The sequence below is a fragment of the Bufo bufo genome, chromosome 2 (assembly GCF_905171765.1).
Source record: "Bufo bufo chromosome 2, aBufBuf1.1, whole genome shotgun sequence".
Taxonomy (NCBI): Eukaryota; Metazoa; Chordata; class Amphibia; order Anura; family Bufonidae; genus Bufo; species Bufo bufo.
In genome coordinates, this window is record NC_053390.1 from 548573243 (window position 1) to 548592964 (window position 19722).

The following is a 19722-nucleotide window of genomic DNA, read 5'->3' on the forward strand; positions in this document are numbered from 1 at the left end:
TAAAAAGTTTTTGCATCGCTGATACCATACTTTTTATTTTTTATTTTGATGGAGCTATGTGAGGGCTTGATGTTTGTGAGAAAACTTGTAGTTTTTATTGGTACCATTTTGCAGTACATAAGACATTTTGATCACTTTTTATTCTTTTTTTTTGGGTGGCAGATAAGCAAAAACAGCAATTCCGGTGTTTTTTTTAATTTTTTTTACGTCTTTCTCTGTTTACCAGGTTGTTATGGATGCGTTGATATAACATATGTGGTGGGAATTTTATTTTTTCATTTTTTTTCCATTAAAAAAATTGGTTCTTTTTTTTAACTTGGGATTTTTTTTTTCAATAAAACTCTATTTAACTTTTAGTTTGACCATGGTATAATCGGCATATACAGAGGACACACCTGGGGTCCTTCATTAGACCTCCCGATGCCATGTAAACACACATTCATCCCGTGATTGCATTTGAGGGGGTGCAAATGAGTGACAGAAGAGCCCCCTCCCTCTGAAACCATTTAGATGCCGGGATCTCTATTGACTGCGGCATCTAAGGGGTTTAAAGGGGTTATCCCATCTTAGACAATGGGGGCATATCGCTAGGATATGCCTCCATTGTCTGATAGGTGCAGGTCCCACCTCTGGGAGAACAGAGCCGGGGAGAGTTGTGGCTGGAGGACCCCGGGTTTCATGGGGTCCCTCCACCACCAGGCGCAGCTCCCCGCCTCTCTAATTGAAGTGAATGGAAGCACACCGCCAGCTCGGCAATTTTCGGCGGCTCCATAGAAATGACTGGAGGGCGGTTACTCAGTGCACCCTCCTCAACTTTCTCTGCTCCGTTCTCCTATCTTAGCGATATGCCCCCATTGTCTAAGATGGGAATACCCCTTTAACAGCCTTGACAACTGGCTTTGCCCATTCAGGCAGTTAGAGCAGGAGCCCATCTGAGCTGCAGCTCTTTCCTGCAACGTTTATCCTAGGTTACCATAAAAAAAAGTGGTGTCCTAGCCTCAGTCCCATGAGTGACCACTGTAAAAATGCATATTGGTGGTCACAAAGGGGTTAATTGGCACCTAGGCTGCACTGTTCCGGGTACTCCGGATATTTTATTCCAAGAGAGTTTGTCGGTATGATGAAGAATGGCTAATTGGCGATGGCTATGACTCGGGGTACAGCCACACGGTCAGGTCTCTGCATGCAGTTTTGGAAGCCAAAATCAGGAGTGAATTAAAAAAAGGAGAATATAAAGGACAGAAACCACTTATCTTTATTTAAAGGAGTATTCTCATCAGAGAAAATGAGGCCATATCACTAGGATATGCCCCCACTGTCTTATAGATACGGATCCCACCGCTGGCCCCCGCACCTATATCGAGAACGGAGCGGGCACATTGTTGGCTGGAGGACTCCGGTCCGGCCACCACCAAGCGCGCCACCACCAAGTGAATGGGAGCACACCGCGCATGACTGCCCACCGCTCCCATTCGCTTCCATGAACCCGACAACCACTTTTAGTAAGATCGGTGTGGGACTCGCACCTATCAGACAATGGGGGCCTATTCTAGCATGTCTCCGATGAGAAGACCCCTTTCATTCATTCCTGGTTTTGGTTTCCAACACTGCATCAGGAAACCTGAGGGTGTAGCTGTCTCTTTAAAGACATCCCATTACTTCAGTCCTCTGAACAGGATGAATGGAAGGAAAGAAGAGAAGAGAAGAAAGCTTGAGGCGGGACCAGAGAAGATTAATATTCTGGAAGAAAAGGAGGGAAGGGCTGTGAGACCAGGGGACTGGAGGAAGCCTGGAGAATGTAAACACACTGGAGAGAGTGAAGGAGAGGAGGAGGAGGGCGCGCATTGCCTCACATTGCCTCACACAGTCTCAGGCTGCAGGTAAGAGCACTGCTGCCATTCATTGCTGGCCTATGGAAGAGTAGGAGCCCGCTCACGGGGCACACCTGGCATGGTATGTGCACGGGCAGCAGCAAACGCATAAGCTACCTGGCTTCTCAGATGATGCGGGGCTGAGCCTGTCCTATTCGGCAGCGCTGAGTTTGTCACATGTAGCAGATAGAGAGCTGCCCTCCGTGCGTCTGGTTGTCAGATTGAGTTTGTCACATGTTGCATTAGCCAGGTTGTAAATGTACATGGCATGTCGGTGTTCTAGCAGAGGATCTGGTTTCCACAAGACCACACAGGGAAATAACTCAGCTCTGCTACATCTGTTTTAGACACATGGGTTTCCTCTATTTCTGCACGGTCATGGTTGCTGAATGGAGGAAAGGTATTGGGATACCCCTGCCCCTCCACTTTCCTGGTATCTAGGTGGGCCAAATGGGATATTGCATTGTATTCTGTGCATGTAGACTGGTCAGGCTTGGCATATAGCAGCAATACAGTCCTGCCCGGGAGAGGCATTTTCTGCATGCTGGAAATAACAGTGTAATTGAAGTATGTCAGGAGTATGGGGGTAACAAGAGTAAGAAAGCTGTGTGATATCGTATTCTGAGATATTATATATATACATACACACACATATATGTACAGTACCGTCCCAAAAATGATCTGAATGAGAGGAGAATTTATTATGTGTTGCTTAAAATGTTAAAGGGGGTTGTCCCACCATAAGACACAGGCTAGGTAATCTCTTACTGATCGGCACCCACTAATCAAAACATTCTTATGGTGGGACACCACCTTTACATTCCAAGCCCAAGTTCCTTAAAAGTGTTATTGCATCTGGTCAACCCCTGTCCCTATGCCCTACTAGAGCATATGAATGCCAAGGGCGGGGGCATCATCAACTGGCAGCTTTTTCTGTTGATCATAGCGATCTGAAAAGCCGATACCCTGAGATTTGCTCATTACAGGGGCTGCTGTACGGAGTTGTCCTGATAAGACCAAGCAGTTGTAAAGTGTACCTTAAGTAGGATCGTGTGACATCTTCAGACAAACTATACCGTTGGTGAGCTTATACTATGTGTTTTAGGCCTCATGCACATGGCCGTGGCCGTATTGCGGCCCGCAAACAGCGAGTGCTTCCGTGGTGTTTCTGCCCGTTATTTTTTTTGCATGTTATTTTTTTTGTGGTGCAGATGGATCACGGACCCACCAGAAGACACCAGTTAAGATAAAACAACCAGTGTCTGCAGACAGACTGAAAAGCTTGCAGTCCTGCCAACGTATGGATTATATGCCTTAAAGAGGACCTGTCACTACTCCTGACATGCCTGTATTAATTGCTTCATGCATTCCCCATGTAATAGAATTCTGGAACATCTATTCTTATGGCTCTATGTTGTGCCATTCCTTTATTATTTCTACTAGAAGTTATGAATGAATTACCAGCAGTCTGCAGTAAGGGTACAGAGGGGTGGTAACCAGTTGGGGGGTGTACCTGCACAGACTCACTCTATCCAATCGGTGCTGCCATTTTCAGACAGTGCAGGTACACCCCCCTGCCCAACTGGTTACCGCCCCTCTGTACCCTTACTGCAGACTGCTAGCAATTTATTCATAACTTCTAGTAGAAATATTAAAGGAATGGCATAATATAGAGCCATAAGAATAGATGCTCCAGAATTATTACATGGGAAATGCATTAGGCTATTAAAATAGGCATGTCAGGAGTGGTGGAAGGTCCTCTTTAAAGCCCTGACAAATGTATGTCCCACATCTGTTGTCCTCACCTATTGGGGTCCCTTTACCTTCTTACACTGAGTGTTGTCTAAGGGATCTGTGTTGGACTGCGGTTCTTTGGGCCCACCAAAGGAAATTATTCTCAAGGTCCAACCCCCCCCCCCCCCCATATCATCAATAAAGTCTAATAGGTTTTGAATCAAAGAAATAGACCCTAGAGGCCAGTGATTGGCTCAAAAGGCAGCCAAATGTTTTTTTTTCTCCTGGACCTTTGGAGCCCATCATGGAATCAGAGCCTGGGCCCACCAGAATATCTGAGGATCCAGTAATTGCTGACTTACACATTAGTGAATGCTACCTGTGATATCTCACTTTCTCCTCCACCACATTGTAGCGTGAGACGATTACAGTGATACATCACTGAGGATCTAATACAAGTTTCCGGTCTGGTTGGTGCTGAACATCAGGCATGAAGCCAAGACGTGCTGCTCAGTCAGGACCTCTGAGTGGAGCTCTTTTAATAGTTGATGCTATGTGACGATACCCTGATGTCTATCCCTACAACATACCTTCATCATTTTTGTCAAGTTGAGGATTAGCGATACTGTGTATCAATAAGAATTCTAATATATCATATAAATGGGTAATAAATCAGTATAATTCCTTCACTTCTCCACTGAGGTGCACTACTCCTGTTCTATAACAGAGACCTTATGGTAGTAAGTCCATTTATGTAGAATCGTGGTAGTTGTAGATACACATTCATTATCCTTATTTGAGAAGGAAGATATATTTATATCTAAGATGGTGGGTCAGTGGCTTCTAAATACTTTCTTAGCCATTTATTGGTATGTTGATATCATAGGAATCATTACTGAACACTCAAAGGGGTATTCCCATCTCAGACATTGGTGGCATATCACTAGGATATGCCACCAATGTCAAATAGGTGCGGGTTTCCAGAAAATGCCCCCAAAGTGAAAAAGAGTGCATTGTGCAAACACGGCTACCATTCACCACTATGGGAGTTCCGAAAATTGCCAAGAGTTGGCTTTGCTAATTTCCAGCAGTCCCATAGTGGTAAATAGAGAGGTGGTTGCGCATGCCCTCCATTTACTTTTATGTGACTTCCAAAAAAAGGCAAGCGTGCTTCTTCTGCTGTTTTCAGAACACCCATAGAAGTTAACGGAGAACATGCGCGGTGCGCTCTCCTTCACTTTCAGGGGTCCCTTTTGGAGATAGGAACCGATCCAAGAGGTGGGAACCATCACCTGTCCTAGTGATATGCCACCAATGTTTCAGATGGGTTTAACCATTTGAAGGGGCTTGAGGCCAATACACAAAAAATTTACAACATTCCCAATTTCTAGAGATATCATATGGTCTAGTAAACGGACATAGACTAAACTGCAACTATGACTACATGTTGTACAAGAGAAATGTAAAATTTGCAGAAAATGTGACATTTCTATGGCATAAACTATTGCATTGTTTGAAACTAATTTATGGGTCTCAGTAGCTATTCAAGCTTTTAAAGTGTGGATAAAGACTTGTTTTCTTAGTGTTTTCCTTTTTACCTTTCACAACATGCTGTACTTAAAGGGGCCGTTCCATCTTAGGGAAGATTAGATTTTTAAATTGACATATTTTCACAAGAAACCAGATTTCCTAGTTTTAGAATTGCCTGTTTGTGCAAGGAAGGTCATAGTTGAAGTTATCCATGATCACATTGTCCATGGTCTGCAGACTGTGGTTTGTGCGTGCTTCTGGTATGCAAAACTCTACAGATCCTGTAGAGTTCTACTAGTAAAGGTGCCTGTACACCTTCAATAGCTTCGGCTGAGCATGCATGTGTTTTCAATGGAGAGAGAAAGCATCAAATTCTGCTCTCATCATCTGTTGGGGTAGAGTTGGGAACTCCCCATACAAATTATATTGTAGGATCCGGACACTGAGATGTTACCCAACGGACCATTAAGCAGGTTCATTGGGCATTGGGCACTGTTGGTATCTGTTATGTAACGGATTCTTCACAGCTTGATTTCTGTTATTCTACTGTTATGGATGGAACAAAAAATTCTAATTCAGAATGCAATGTGAACTTAGCCTAAGTTTGATTTACCTATGTGTGTGTGTGCATATTGTATATATAGTTTTAAAATGTATAATACCCTCTGTTATGACTTCAAAAGGGAACAACTTAAAGGGATTCTCTGGGAATTAAGAAAATGAAAATACTTAAATATTACTTCATTATAAATATATTCCCAAATACCTTACATTAGTTATATAGGCTTGTTTTGTCTAGGGAGCAATCATTAGGAGAAACAAAATGGCCGCTGTCCTATTAGTACGCACAAAACCTGTCCTAATCACACAGCAGGACAAGTTACTTCACAACACTGAGGTAAAGAGCTGCCTCATCCTCCTCTCTGCTCTATCTGTCAGGGATTATGATCCTCAATACAGATGATAAGATCTTTAGCAGAATCTCTGTTGGAATTGAGTTCATGAGCAGATGGGGCTGATGGGCAGCAGCACTTGTATGCAGTCTACATTACCACAGCCTGTCCTGTCCATCCTCTCTGTTTTTCCTGTCTCCTCATGAACTCCATTCCTACAGAGATTCTGCTAAATATCATATTAAACTGTATTCAGGATCATAATCCCTTACAAGTAGAGCAGAAAGGAGGATGAGGCAGCTCTTTAGCTCAGTGTTGTGAAGTAACCTGTCTTCCTGTGTGATTAGGACAGGTTTTGTGTGTACTAATAGGACAGCGACCATTTTGTTTCTCCTAATCATTGCTCCTGAGCCATTATATCTAATGAAAGGTATTTGGGAATATATTTATAATAAGGTAATATTTACATATTTTCATTTTCTTAATTCCCGTAGAACCCCTTTAACAACTTAATTTACTGATTAAAGGGGTTGTCCGGGTTCAGAGCTAAACCCAGACATACCGATATTTTCAACCAGGCAGCCCCTCTGATGTTAACATCGGAGCATGTCGTGCCTCGATGCGCTCCCTTGCCCTGCGCTGGATCGTCACGGGGCTCGCTGCTGGATGGAAGCCTCCGCCTGGCAGCCCCATGGAGAGCCCGGTTCGTTATCGGAGCATGAAATGGGTGAAATTCTGGGTATGTCCCCTTTAAATTAGTTGGGCTCCTAGGACTATTCAGTTTCTGGAGGCAACTTCCCCAACTGTGAGCTTATCACTTAGGGTCCAACAGATAGGATTTTTGGCAATCAGCTGTTTAACCCTTAGGCTTTTTGCACACTAGCTTCAGAGGTCCGGTAGACAACAGCCTGCCAGAACTCTGTGCACTCCAGCATTGCCGGAGGTTTGTAAAGCTCCATCATGCCCTATTCACAATAATGGAGACCAGCGGAGACGCAGCCGCATTCCGGCAAATATGTGGAGAATCAGCTAGAAGAAAACAGCTGCATGCATTATAGTGAAGGGGGTCAAACAGAGCCTTACAAACGTCTGGCAATGCCGGAGTGCACAGAGGTCCGACAGGCTGTTCCCTGCCGGAACAGCCTGCCGTCTCTGATGCTAGTGTGCAACTAGCCTGACAACGTCACTTTACATATGCCTCCCGCTCATGAGTGCAGAAGGTGCTGGACTGCTACTATTTCATATTGTGATCACGACATCTGAGTGGTGAAAATGCGGGAGCTGCACACTTCCATGCGGGTAACAGCTTCCCTTTCCTGAGATCGGGGAAGCTGTTACCTTGAAAGGATAGGCCAGACTCTGCCTATCACAGGAATATTCCAATACAAGCCTGCAGATGGCAGCAATGCGTTGGAATATACTGAATTATTTATTCTGTAATGGATCAAAATCCATTAATGAATAGAAATGGCAATGTTTGCTTGTTATAGTCACTTAGGGTGACTTAAAAAAAAAGTAAACAAAAGTTTATAAAAATATAGAAAAATTATAATCACAAATAAAAAATAATCAAAAAAATAAACATCCTAGGCATTGCCGCGTCCAAAAACCATGTAGCAAAAAATATGTATAAAAAACAGAGTTGAAAATCGTAATCGTACTGACCCAGAGAATGAAGATAACAGGTCAGTATTACCGTACAGGTAATGCCGTATAAAGGGGGTCATTTATTAAGACTGGTGCTTTAATATTCCCTTTAGTTGGCGGTGGTTCTCTTCATAACTTCGGCACATCCAGCGCCAGTTCTAAATGTAAAACAGTTTCTGAGCTGTCTTACATTTAGACCATTTTCTACGCCTAAAACAGGCATAGAGAAAGGTAAATGAGACGGGTCTGCCGTCCCATCCCCTTCCTTGCCCACACAATGCCCACAACGCTCACGACCTGGTGTGACCGGGAAAAGGTGGCACATTGCGGCGCAAAGGTCCTTTTCTGTGCCAGAAATACACCTAATATAGGCGTGTTTCAGGTTAGTAAATGACCCACAAAATCTATAAAACTGTGTCGAATTGCGATTTTTTTTTTTTTCCAATTTTTTTTTCCCCCATCTTGTGCATATTTAAAGGGGTTCTGCACTTTGTTTTAACTGATGATCTATCCTCTGGATAGATCATCAGCTTCTGATCGGCGGGGGTCCGACACCCGGGACCCCCGCCGATCAGCTGTTTGAGAAGGCAGCGGCGTTCCATTCAAGTGAACAGAGCTTAGCCGCGCCCACGCTAGTTGATACTAGTCGTGATGTCAGTGGGCCGGCGGTAAACAGTGAGAAGGCCGCGACGCTGCTGGAGCGCCGCTGCTTTCTCAAACAGTTGATTGGCGGGGGGTCCAGGGTGTCGGACCCCCGCCGATCAGAAGCTGATGATCTATCCAGAGGATAGATCATCAGTTAAAAGAAAGTGCAGAACCCCTTTAAGTAAAATAGAAAGTGCAATTTGTCTCGCAAATACAGGCGTATGTAAATAGAAAAATAGAAAAGTTATGGCTCCAGAAAGGCAGGGAATGAAAAATAAAAATGCAAAAACGAAAAATCCTCCGGGGCTCAAGCGGTTAAAAAAGGTTGCTTACAACAACATTATAATTAGAATACAATACAATAAAAATATTGATAGAAATTTACCTTGAACGTCCACCGCTGCTACTAGTGCGGGTCCTAGGGAACAGCTGATATGTCTCATGTACATACGGAAAGCACGTTCCATGTTTTAGGTACTTATTATGTTGTATCAGCATTTTTGCACATAGAAATAGTTCATAGGAGTAACAATGGTGGAAGCTAACATACAGGTGGCCATACATATTAGACTTAGGCCTCATGCACACTACCGTTGTGTGCACCCGTGGCCGTTGTGCCGTTTTCCGTTTTTTCTCGCGGACCCATTGACTTTCAATGGGTCCGTGGAAAAATCGGAAAATGCACCGTTTTGCAGCCGCATCCGTGATCCATGTTTCCTGGCCGTGAAAAAAATACAACCTGTCCTATTTTTTTCACGGCCAACGGTTCACGGACCCATTCAAGTCAATGGGTCCGTGAAAGAACACGGATACACACAAGATTGGCATCCGTGTCCGTGATCCGTGGCCGTAGGTTAGTTTTTATACAGACGGATCCGAAGATCCGTCTGCATAAAAGCTTTTTCAAAGCTGAGTTTTCACTTCGTGAAAACTCAGAACCGACAGTATATTCTAACACAGAGGCGTTCCCATGGTGATGGGGACGCTTCAGGTTAGAATATACTAACAGAACTGTGTGCATGACTGCCCCCTGCTGCCTGGAAGGTGCTGCCAGGCAGCAGGGGGCAGCCCCCCCCCTGTAGTTAACACATTGGTGGCCAGTGTGGCCGCCCCCCCCTCCCTCCCCTGTAGTTAACTCATTGGTGGCCAGTGCGGCCGCCCCCCCCCCCCCCCTCCCCTGTAGTTAACTCATTGGTGGCCAGTGGGCCCTCCCTCCCCTGTAGTTAACTCATTGGTGGCCAGTGCGGCCGGCCCCCCTCCCTCCCCTGTAGTTAACTCGTTGGTGGCCAGTGGGCCCCCCCCTCCCTCCCCTGTAGTTAACTCGTTGGTGGCCAGTGGGCCCCCCTCCCTCCCCTGTAGTTAACTCGTTGGTGGCCAGTGGGCCTTCTCCCCTCCCTCCCCCTCCTAATTAAAATCTCCCCCCTATCATTGGTGGCAGCGGAGTGTACCGATCGGAGTCCCAGTTTAATTGCTGGGGCTCCGATCGGTAACCATGGCAACCAGGATGCTACTGCAGTCCCGGTTGCCATGGTTACTTAGCAATTTGTAGAACCATTATACTTACCTGCGAGCTGCGATGGTCTGCGTCCGGTCGGGAGCTCCTCCTACTGGTAAGTGACAGGTCCGGCCGGGAGCTCCTCCTACTGGTAAGTGACAGGTCATGTGTTAGAATATACTGTCGGATTTGAGTTTCACGATGTAACTCAAATCCGACGGTATATTCTAACATAGAGGCGTTCCCATGGTGATGGGGACGCTTCAAGTTAAAATATACCATCGGATTGGAGAAAACTCCGATCCGATGGTATATTAATTCCTGACTTTACATTGAAAGTCAATGGGGGACGGATCCGTTTGAAATTGCACCATATTGTGTCAACATCAAACGGATCCGTCCCCATTGACTTGCATTGTAATTCAGGACGGATCCGTTTGGCTCCGCACGGCCAGGCGGACACCAAAACGACTTTTTTTTCATGTCCGTGGACCCACGGACGAAAAAACGGTCACGGATCACGGAAAAACGGAACCCCGTTTTGCGGACCGCAAAAAAATACGGTCGTGTGCATGAGGCCTTAGGTCGACTGAACCAAACCAATTTCATGTAGACCAGCTGACCATGTGTGGAAAATGCCTGTATGATGTTTGTTCAGCATATGTCGGGGGAAGAAGGGATTGCGAATGTTGAATCTTAACATGCCCAATCCTTTTATCCTCAAGGGACAAAAGCCTCCACCGCCAGAGATGGCTGACAGTGGCTTCTTACCCTCTCCACACTAAAAACACATGCACTCTCAGCTGAACCGGGCATGCATGTTTATTGGGAGTTTGCTAGGAATAGCTGTCGGTCGGACAAGCATTGTAGAAAGTGTGTGGCCAGGGTAAAGAGTCACTGTACTTTCACACAATGTCATTTCATTTAATAGAGAATGGTGTAAATAGCAGATTTTCTAAATCACTTAATTTAAAAAATCTGCCTACATCCCACTGAAAAAAACAACTGGAAACTCATGGCCACTAGTTCCAGCTCTAGTGACAAAGACACAGAAGATGGCAGAGAAGAAGTGGGGACGTGTCAGAGCAACAGTTCAGTGCTGGCAGATTCCATAGAAGGGAGACGTCCCCTGCTTGTGAGAGAAATGCATCTAGCTGTGTAGCTGAAACAGAAAATAATGTGGCCGTAAAAGACTTTAGGGAAGCCCAAACAAAACTGTTAATTCCCAGTTATGATTGTACAAAGAAGCACAGCCTTTATGCAAACTTTTTATGAAAACTCAGGTACTCTTTAAGAAGGCATATCAAAAAGGAAATGGAAACTTGTACCTATTACACAATGTCAACACTAGTCAGAATTCTTAGGTTGTCATGTTTGTGACTGAAAGAGGTCCTGTCACCTCCCCTGACCTATCTGTTTTAGTAACTACTTGACATGCAGTTCTCGCTGAACGAAGCAGGCAGAAGCAGGAGCCGCTCCGCTCAGCTAATCCTGGCATATGTAGTAGATGGGTACAGGGTACCCATGTGCTATGCCAGCAGTTAGTAATAGTCGAGGGAGCACGGGCAGGAGCAGCAATGAGCCCTCCTGCCTGTACTCCCTGCGCTGCGGCCCCATTCATAAAATGAGTACTCCGTACACCGTTGAGCTGAACTGAGTTTTAGCGCACCAGGGAATGGTGTTCTTTAGGGATGAAAAAGTATGGTAAAAATAGAAAATTAATAAATAAAGTATATAAGAAAACTATTTTTTATGGTGTTAGGGGCAACATATTAAAAGTTAGTATAAAAGTTTAGTTACTCTTTAAAGAGACAACCCCTTTATCTGACAACTCCTATTATGTAACTATGAGGATCAGGTTCTCTTTGCTGTTAATTATATTTGTGTAACAATCTAAAGAACCTTTAGTGTCCATAAAATAATAAATCTATATAATAAAAGAGCAAGTTGCTTTCATGGAGCAGTAAAACCAGTTTGGCTTAAGATGTGAGATGTTGGCTCCTTCCATGTGATCTGCCATCGTCTTGCATGTGCCTTGGCTTCGGTACAGCAGGATCCTCCTCATTGTGCAGTATACAGCACTAAGTTGTTTATCAATGAAAAATAATGAACCTTCTGGGCAAGCTTTCAAATGTTCAATTAAGCCCCATCCAGATTTACAGCCCAGCCCCTGTGCTTTTAAAGCTTTGCTACGTGGTGCATTTCCTTAATGCACTGCTATCTTCATTCATTAGTTTATCTCTAGGTACAATGAGACTTCTTGTTAATTCATATAATATCTTTTTGAGTGAATGTAATGCTAGATGAGTTGCTTTCCTCTGTGAATTACTTTTAAATGTCATTGTCATGCCAACAATAGAAATTGAGTAGACACAAACTCCTTAAGGCCCCTTGAAGACGAGCGTGAGCGGATTAGGTCTGGATGCGTTGCGAATGCGTTCAGTTAAAAATGCGCGATTTTGCAAGCAAGTTCATTCAGTTTTGTATGCAATCGCGGTCAGTTATTTCGTTTGCGTTTTGATGCGTTTTTCATGCGCATAATAAAAACCGAAGGTTTACAAACAACATCTCTTAGCAACCATCCGTGAAAAATGCATCGCATCCGCACTTGCTTGTGGATGGGGCCTGCGTTGCGTGAAAAATACAAAATACAGAACATGCTGCGATTTTCACGCAACGCACAAGTGATGCGTGAAAACCAATGCTCATGTACACAGACCCATCAAAATGAATGGGTCCGGATTCAGTGCGGGCGCAATGCATTCGCACCACGCATTGCACCCGCATGGAATACTCTCTCGTGTGAAAGGGGCCTAACCCTTTCATGACCGGGCCCAAAAAAGGGCTGACTGTCCAAGCAACTTTTTGTGATTTTGTGCACATGGTGGTTTAGTGACCGTAGCTTTTTTATTTGTTTGACTACCAAAGTAATTGACAATTTTTATTAGAATGTTTTTTAGAGGTTTTTCTTTCTTTTTTAGGTTTAATTTGGAGGAAAATCGCTAATTATTGTTAAAAAGTAATTATTTTTTAATTATAGATTTTTATTTCTAAAATATTAAAACTGACACAAAAATGTATTATTGCAATGGGTTCCCTATTTAGTGACGATGATTTTCATATATATAACATGCATAGGTTTGAGAGAACGGGGCGACTCCTGTCTTCTTCTCAGGCCGAATGCACACGGCCGTGTTCCACGGCTGTGAGCGGTCCGTGGTAACCCGGCCTGGATTCCTGCTGAGAGCAGGAGTGCACGGCGTCATTGGTTGCTATGACGCCGTGCGCTTCATGCCGCCGCTTCACTACAGTAATACACTCGTAGTGGAACACGGCCGTGTGCATTCGGCCTCAGAGTCACCGCTGTGTCTGTCAGCCGGGACCCAACCTGCTCCTGCTAGATTGCAAGAGCAGAAGCTTTAGGCTACGTCTACACGACGACATTTGTTGCGCGACAGATAGGGCACAACTACACTGCAACATTTGTAGCGCAACATTTTGTTGCACTAATGTCGCGCGACAATTTTTATAATGGCAGTGTATGGTGTCGCACTGCAACATGCAACATGCTGCGACTGCGACGCAACAGTCGCAGAAAAATCCACCTCGAATGGATTTTCTGCGACTGTTGCGTCACAGCATGTTGCATGTTGCAGTGCGACACCATAGACTGCCATTATAAAAATTGTCGCGCGACATTAGTGCAACAAAATGTTGCGTGACAAATGTCGTCGTGTAGACGTAGCCTTAATCCCAGCACTGATCAGCGCTGGGATTAAAGCGCTGCCTGCTCGTGTATATACAGTTGAAACCAGAAGTTTACATACACTATATAAAATACACAAATGCATGTTTTTCTCAATATCTGACATGAAATCAGAATAAACCTTTCCGGTTTTTGGTCAATTAGGATTACCATAATTATTATTATTTGCCAAAAGCCAGAATAATGAGAGAGAGAATGTTTTAAGGCATTTTTATTACTTTCTGCAATGTCAAAAGTTTACATACACTAAGATTACTATGCCTTTAACCCCTTAGTGACCACTAATATGCCTTTTTACTGACGTAAACATAGGGGTTTTTAGCTAAACAGCTGGCTTTAATCAACCATTACATGTACCCAAAATGGTGCATTAAAAACTAGAACTTGTCCTGCAAAAAATAAGACGTCATACAAGTACATTGATGAAAAAACACAAAAGTTATAGCTCTTGGAAAGCGATTTAAAAAAAATGTGCAAAGGACTGCCCATATGATGAGGTCATGTGTTTGGAAGCTTCTGTTAGGTTTGTTGGCAACATCTGAGTTAATTAGAGACACACCTGTGAATGTAAATAAATGCACGCCCGTAAACACAATGCGTCTTTGTGTAGCATCATGGAGAAGTCTAAAGCAGGCATCCTCAAACTGCGTCCCTCCAGCTGTTGTAAAACTACAACTCCCACAATACCCTGCTGTAGGCTGATACCTGTAGGCTGTTTGGGCATGCTGGGAGTTGTAGTTTTGCAACAGCTGGAGGGCCGCAGTTTTAGGATGCCTGGTCTAAAGAAATCAGCCAAGATATCAGGAAGAGAATTGTGGACTTGCACAAGTCTGGCTCAACCTTGGGTGCAATTTCCAGATACCTGAAAGGTGCCTCGTTCATCTATACAAACAATTATACGCAAGTACAAACAAGATGGGAATGTCCAGCCATCATACCACTCAGGAATGAGACAGGTTTTGTGACCCAGAGATGAACGTGCTTTGGTCCGACATGTGCATATCAACCCAAGAATAAAAGCAAAAGACCTTGTGAAGATGATGGCGGAACTTGGTAAGATTATGTCAATATCCACAGTGAAACGAGTACTGTATCAACATGGGCCGAAAGGCCACTCTGCCAGGAAGACGCCATTACTCCAAAAGAAACATAAAAAGCCAGATTAATGTTTATAAATGCACACAGGAACAAAGACCTACATTTCTGGAGACATGTCCTGTGGTCTGCCGAAACTAAAATTGAACTTTTCGGCCATAATGACCATCATTACGTTTGGAGGAAAAAGGGAGAAGCTTGGAAGCCGAAGAACACCATCCCAACTGTGAAACACGGGGGGGGCAGCATCATGTTGTGGGGTTGTTTTGCTGCAGGAGGGACTGGTGCACTTCACAAAATAGATGGCATCATGAGGAAAGAAGACTATGTGAAAATACTGAGGCAACATCTCAAGACATCAGCCAGGAAGTTAAAGCTGGGGCGGAAATGGGTCTTCCAAATGGACAATGACCCAAAGCATACTGCCAAACTGGTTACAAAGTGGCTTAAGGATAACAAAGTCAATGTTTTGGAGTGGCCATACCAAAGCCGTGATCTCAATCCTATTAAAAATGTATGGGCAAAGCCCTGATCTCAATCCTATTAAAAATGTATGGGCAATCCTGAAAAGGCAGGTGCAGGCAAGGCAACCAACAAACATGGCTCAGTTAAACCGGTTTTGTCAGGAAGAATGGGCCCAAATTCCGACCAACTATTGTAAGAAGCTTGTGCAAGAATACCTCTCTGTGTGCTGCAGGCGGCCAACAGGGTCCCTTTCTCAAAATTGATGTGGGTCCTAGAGGTGGGATCACCATCTGACGGACTTGGATATGCCGTAAAAGTCCGAGTGGGGAATCCCTCTTTAATATATTGGAGAGTTTTATGAACATTATTGCAAGGGAAAGTTGGACATTGCAACCAATCAGATTCTTTTCATTTCTCTAAAAGGCCTTAGAACAATGAGATCTGAAATCTGATTGGACAGCTTTTTCCTCAATGTGTTACATCAAGAATTACAGTGCTGAATCCAAACATGTCCAGTTGATCATAAGTATTGTATTGATGATAACTCTTTAATAAATGCACAGAAGAAGTGTCAGTACATAGGGGGAGATTTATCAAAAGTGGAGTAAAGTAGAACTGCCTTAGTTGCACTTAGCAACCAATCAGATTCCACCTTTTGTTTTCCAAAGGAGCTCTGAAGAATGAAAGGTGGAATCTGATTGGTTGCTATGGGCAACTAAGCCAGCTCTACTTTACACCAGTTTTGATAAATCTCTACCGTAGAATCTTTCCTGTCAGAGGCTACATTCATAGAAGATGTGAATAGTGGAAGTAGTTTGTAGCATGTACAGATATAAATTATATGGACTTCATGTCAGCTGAAATTTGCCCTAATTTATTCCTAAGTGTTCACTGATAGGGAAATTTATTAAGACTTTACACGCTGGTCTTAATCTCTGCCCTGCTGGCATCAGATGTGCCACAAATATTAACAGGCCCATCTGTGGAGGTCCATGTGCCAGAACAGAGGTCTATGCCAACAAGGGAGCGGATGTAGATTTCTGGTATAATTTTTGTTTCCTGGCATAGATTGTAGTAAATGTGAAGGGCTGGCTGTACCCAGCCCCACACCACCCATTCCCTGACTTGGACTTTTTGGGACAGTGGCAGGAAAGGTACAAAACCCCCAAAAAGTCACAAAGCCTTGTATAAGTGGACGTGCACCAAACCTTTGACTTTTTGATGCCTATTTTGGGCGTACAGGGGTTGATTAATGTCTAAGTGTATGAAGTATCACTTGGTTTGTACACCATGCCATACTACTTACTACTGTGCCATCAGTCTTTAAAAGAATTAAAGGGGTTCTTCTGGCTACAGATATTAATAGCATATCGATATCAGATCGCCGGGTATCTGAAAGCACCCCCACCAGTCAGCTGGTTCAGGCTTCCCTGATGTCGGGAACTAACAGTGTATGAAGCAGAAGCAGGAGTCTCCATATGCTGTGTAGTGTCCATCGCCAGCATGTTGTACTTGAATAGATGAGCTGCAGTACCGGAGCGTGGCCACTACACAATGTACGGTGCTGTCTGCCTCCAGTTCCGTGGAAGCTGAGACAGCTGATCTGAAGCCCAAACAAAGTATTTGTAACCTGGAAAACCCCTTTAAATGTTGCACTATTATACCAGTCAAGACACAGCGTCATGGCTTCTCTTATAAATATAAGACATGGTACTAGTATTAACAGATCTTTAGTTTTAGAAAGTAATGTAATCTCTTTGTGTTGTCAAAAAAATCTTAAAGCCAAAAACAAAAAAATCCCATTTGATGCTTTTTTTTAATTCTTTGTAAATCTGCAGCCTTTCAGTTTCATGAGGATGTACCTTAATGGCCTGTTAACTTGGCAGATTTTCACTTTGGATGCCACTGACCCTCTCGCCGAATAGCTCTATTGAATGGGGCTATAGAACGAGTGGGCTACCATAGCGGCTCCAAGTGGAAGCTGTCCACGCACTTCGCCAAGAAAGGACAGGCCCCTACTTGGCACGGTTGCTGCTCGAAACCCTGCTGTTGCCGCCAGAGTTTAGCACCGTGTCTGCACCAAAATTCTGCCAACCAATTCCTCCATGTGAATGGACCCTTGTAAGCCGTTTTCCACGGACTTGAAAAATGTTGCTAAAAGCTTACACTGCTATAAAATCACAGACTGAGTAGTACTCATTTTATTGATGTCTGCTACGCTGGTTCCCCACTGGTGTCTTCCTGGCCTCCAGCATCATGGACATGGTAGCTCAGCAGTGTTGTCTCAGTTTGTCATTTTATAGCACTGTAAACTTCTGGAAACAATTTTCCAGATGCTTGATAAACTCTTTAACTTGATGCTCTTCTGGTTAGCTTAACTATACATAAGTGTTTTCCCTTCAAGCTCAGAAAATGTAAGTGTTCAAGCAGTCGGTAAAGTTGTGAGTATGGTCCAAGACAGTCCGTACTTGTCTGTAATGCACACCTGCAAACAATCTGTATGTCACTGGCTGGTGATGAACCATAATTTTCTCTAGAGGCAATCGTTCTAGGGGAGAATACCTCTGTAATATAGCATGTGATACAATAAAACATGATACAATTATTTTCACAAATTCTATATGTGTAAAATCAGTGTCACAAAGAACGAAACTGGAATGACAGCGAGAGGTGCACAGAGGCGACCCTCTGCACGGACAGATCATCTGATTAGAAGAATAGTGCGTAGTGATCCATTCTTTACTACAAGTGACATGGGAAGTCACATCCCAAGCCTAGGGCGCAAATAGTGTCTACATTAACCATCAGAAGGCGTTTGCATGACATTGGGCTAGAAGCCAAACGTCTAGCTACAGGTGTTCCATTTACCTCATGCCATTGCTCTTAAAGGCTATTATGGGGCACAGCCAGACCTCAATGGACGCTAGAGAGAGGTCTATCCTCTTCAGCGATGAGTCCTGCTTTTGTCTTGGACACAATGATAGTTGGCGATTGGTCTGGAGACCATGTGGGCAACACCATGAAGAGGCCTTCACAAGGGAACATTACACTGGTCCTACTCCCAGGAATAAGGTGTTGGGTGGCATGGTAATCCAACCCCTCTAGTCTTCATTTCAAGTATATGAAAACCTCGGCGTTACATTGATCTTGTTGTGGAACTAGTGGTACGGCCATTTCGCCAAAAAGTTCCAGGAGAAGTTTTTCAGCAAGACAATGCATTTAGTGTGGCAGAACATTCCTAAGACAACCGGTAATAACCTCATTGATAGCATGCCAAATTGTGTAAGTGCTTGTATTTCTGCACGTGGCAATCATACTCAATGCTGAATAAATCTAGATGTTTTGAATATTTTTTTTCAATTTTTTTTTCTATCATTTCATTTCTTTTCTATCATATCTTTAATATGTCTATTGATCCTGTGATTTCCATTTTTCTATTACTTTTCCTTCTTTGTGTTGCGATTTCAGTGTTGAGGAGTGAACTAAACTGCTTGAATGGGACCTGTCGCCTCTCCTGACATGTCGGTTTTATTAAATGTTTGTATTCTTCATGAAATAAATATTCTGGAGTATCTTTTGTTAGAACGTTGTGCTATGCCATTCCTTTGTTATTCTTCCGACGAATTTCAAAATAAATTGACAACTGGGTGATTCCAGCTGGGGGTATGTCCCTGCACCGACTGACTCTGCCTAATAAGTGCTGACAGTGCCAGACTCAGTAGGGACACACCCCTTTGACAAGGGGCAATGGTAGCACCCAGTTGTCAGTTTATTCCTAAATATTCAAGAGGATTAACAGAGGAACGGCACAACTCAGAGTTAGGCCTCATGCACACGACTGTTGTTGTGTTCCGTTCCACAAAATGGGGTTCCGTTGTTGTTTCCGTGTGTCTTCCTTTATTTTTGGAGGATCACCAGACATGAAGGAAAGTGAAAAAAAATCTACGACAGGTTTGCCATGCAAATGATAGGAAAAAAACGGACGCGGACGACAATCTTGTGTGCCTCTGCGTTTTTTCACGGTCCCATTGACTTGAATGGGTCCGCAAAACGTTTTCCGTGAAAAAAATAGGACAGGTTATATTTTTTTGACGGACTGAAACCACGGATCACGGACGCAGATGACAAGTCAATAGGTCCGCAGAAAATCACGAAAAACGGAACAACGGACACGGAATAAAACAACGGTCGTGTGCATGAGGCCTTAGTGGAAACCATGCTCCATAATTGTGATGTCATGGGGAATACAGCACTACTAAAACAGACATGTCAGTAGTCGTATCAGGTCCTCTTTAGGCAGAAGTGCTCTTTTGTGTGTGCATTTTTTCACAGTTTAGAGAGAGGAACATTCCAGCCTACCCTTGGGAATAGGAGCTGGAATACTATTAGATTAATCTTCACATGTTCCTCTCTATGATGTCCCAGAGGTCCAATTATTGAAGTCTGGAATTTCCTCTTTGTTGTTCACATTCACTTTTATTTTTGTTTTCTTTCTTTGTTAGTGCTAACAGCTCTCCTTAAAATTGTCACTATAGTCATTTACTGTATGAAGCAGTTAAGCCGGGACACATCCTCTCTGCA

General features: G+C 43.8%; 1 protein-coding gene across 2 annotated transcripts in view; it reads left to right on the plus strand.

The window, feature by feature from the left end:
- Nucleotides 1–1819: 1819 nt before the first annotated feature.
- The window catches only part of TMEM150C (transmembrane protein 150C), a 262806-nt gene continuing 244903 nt past the window's right edge, over nt 1820–19722 (plus strand). The window contains exon 1 of one of the 2 annotated variants that reach the window (XM_040418071.1): nt 1820–1880. The gene's annotated coding sequence lies outside the window, so the exon portion shown is untranslated. The remainder of the gene's footprint in view (nt 1881–19722) is intronic. The other variant, XM_040418073.1, reaches the window with a different exon arrangement.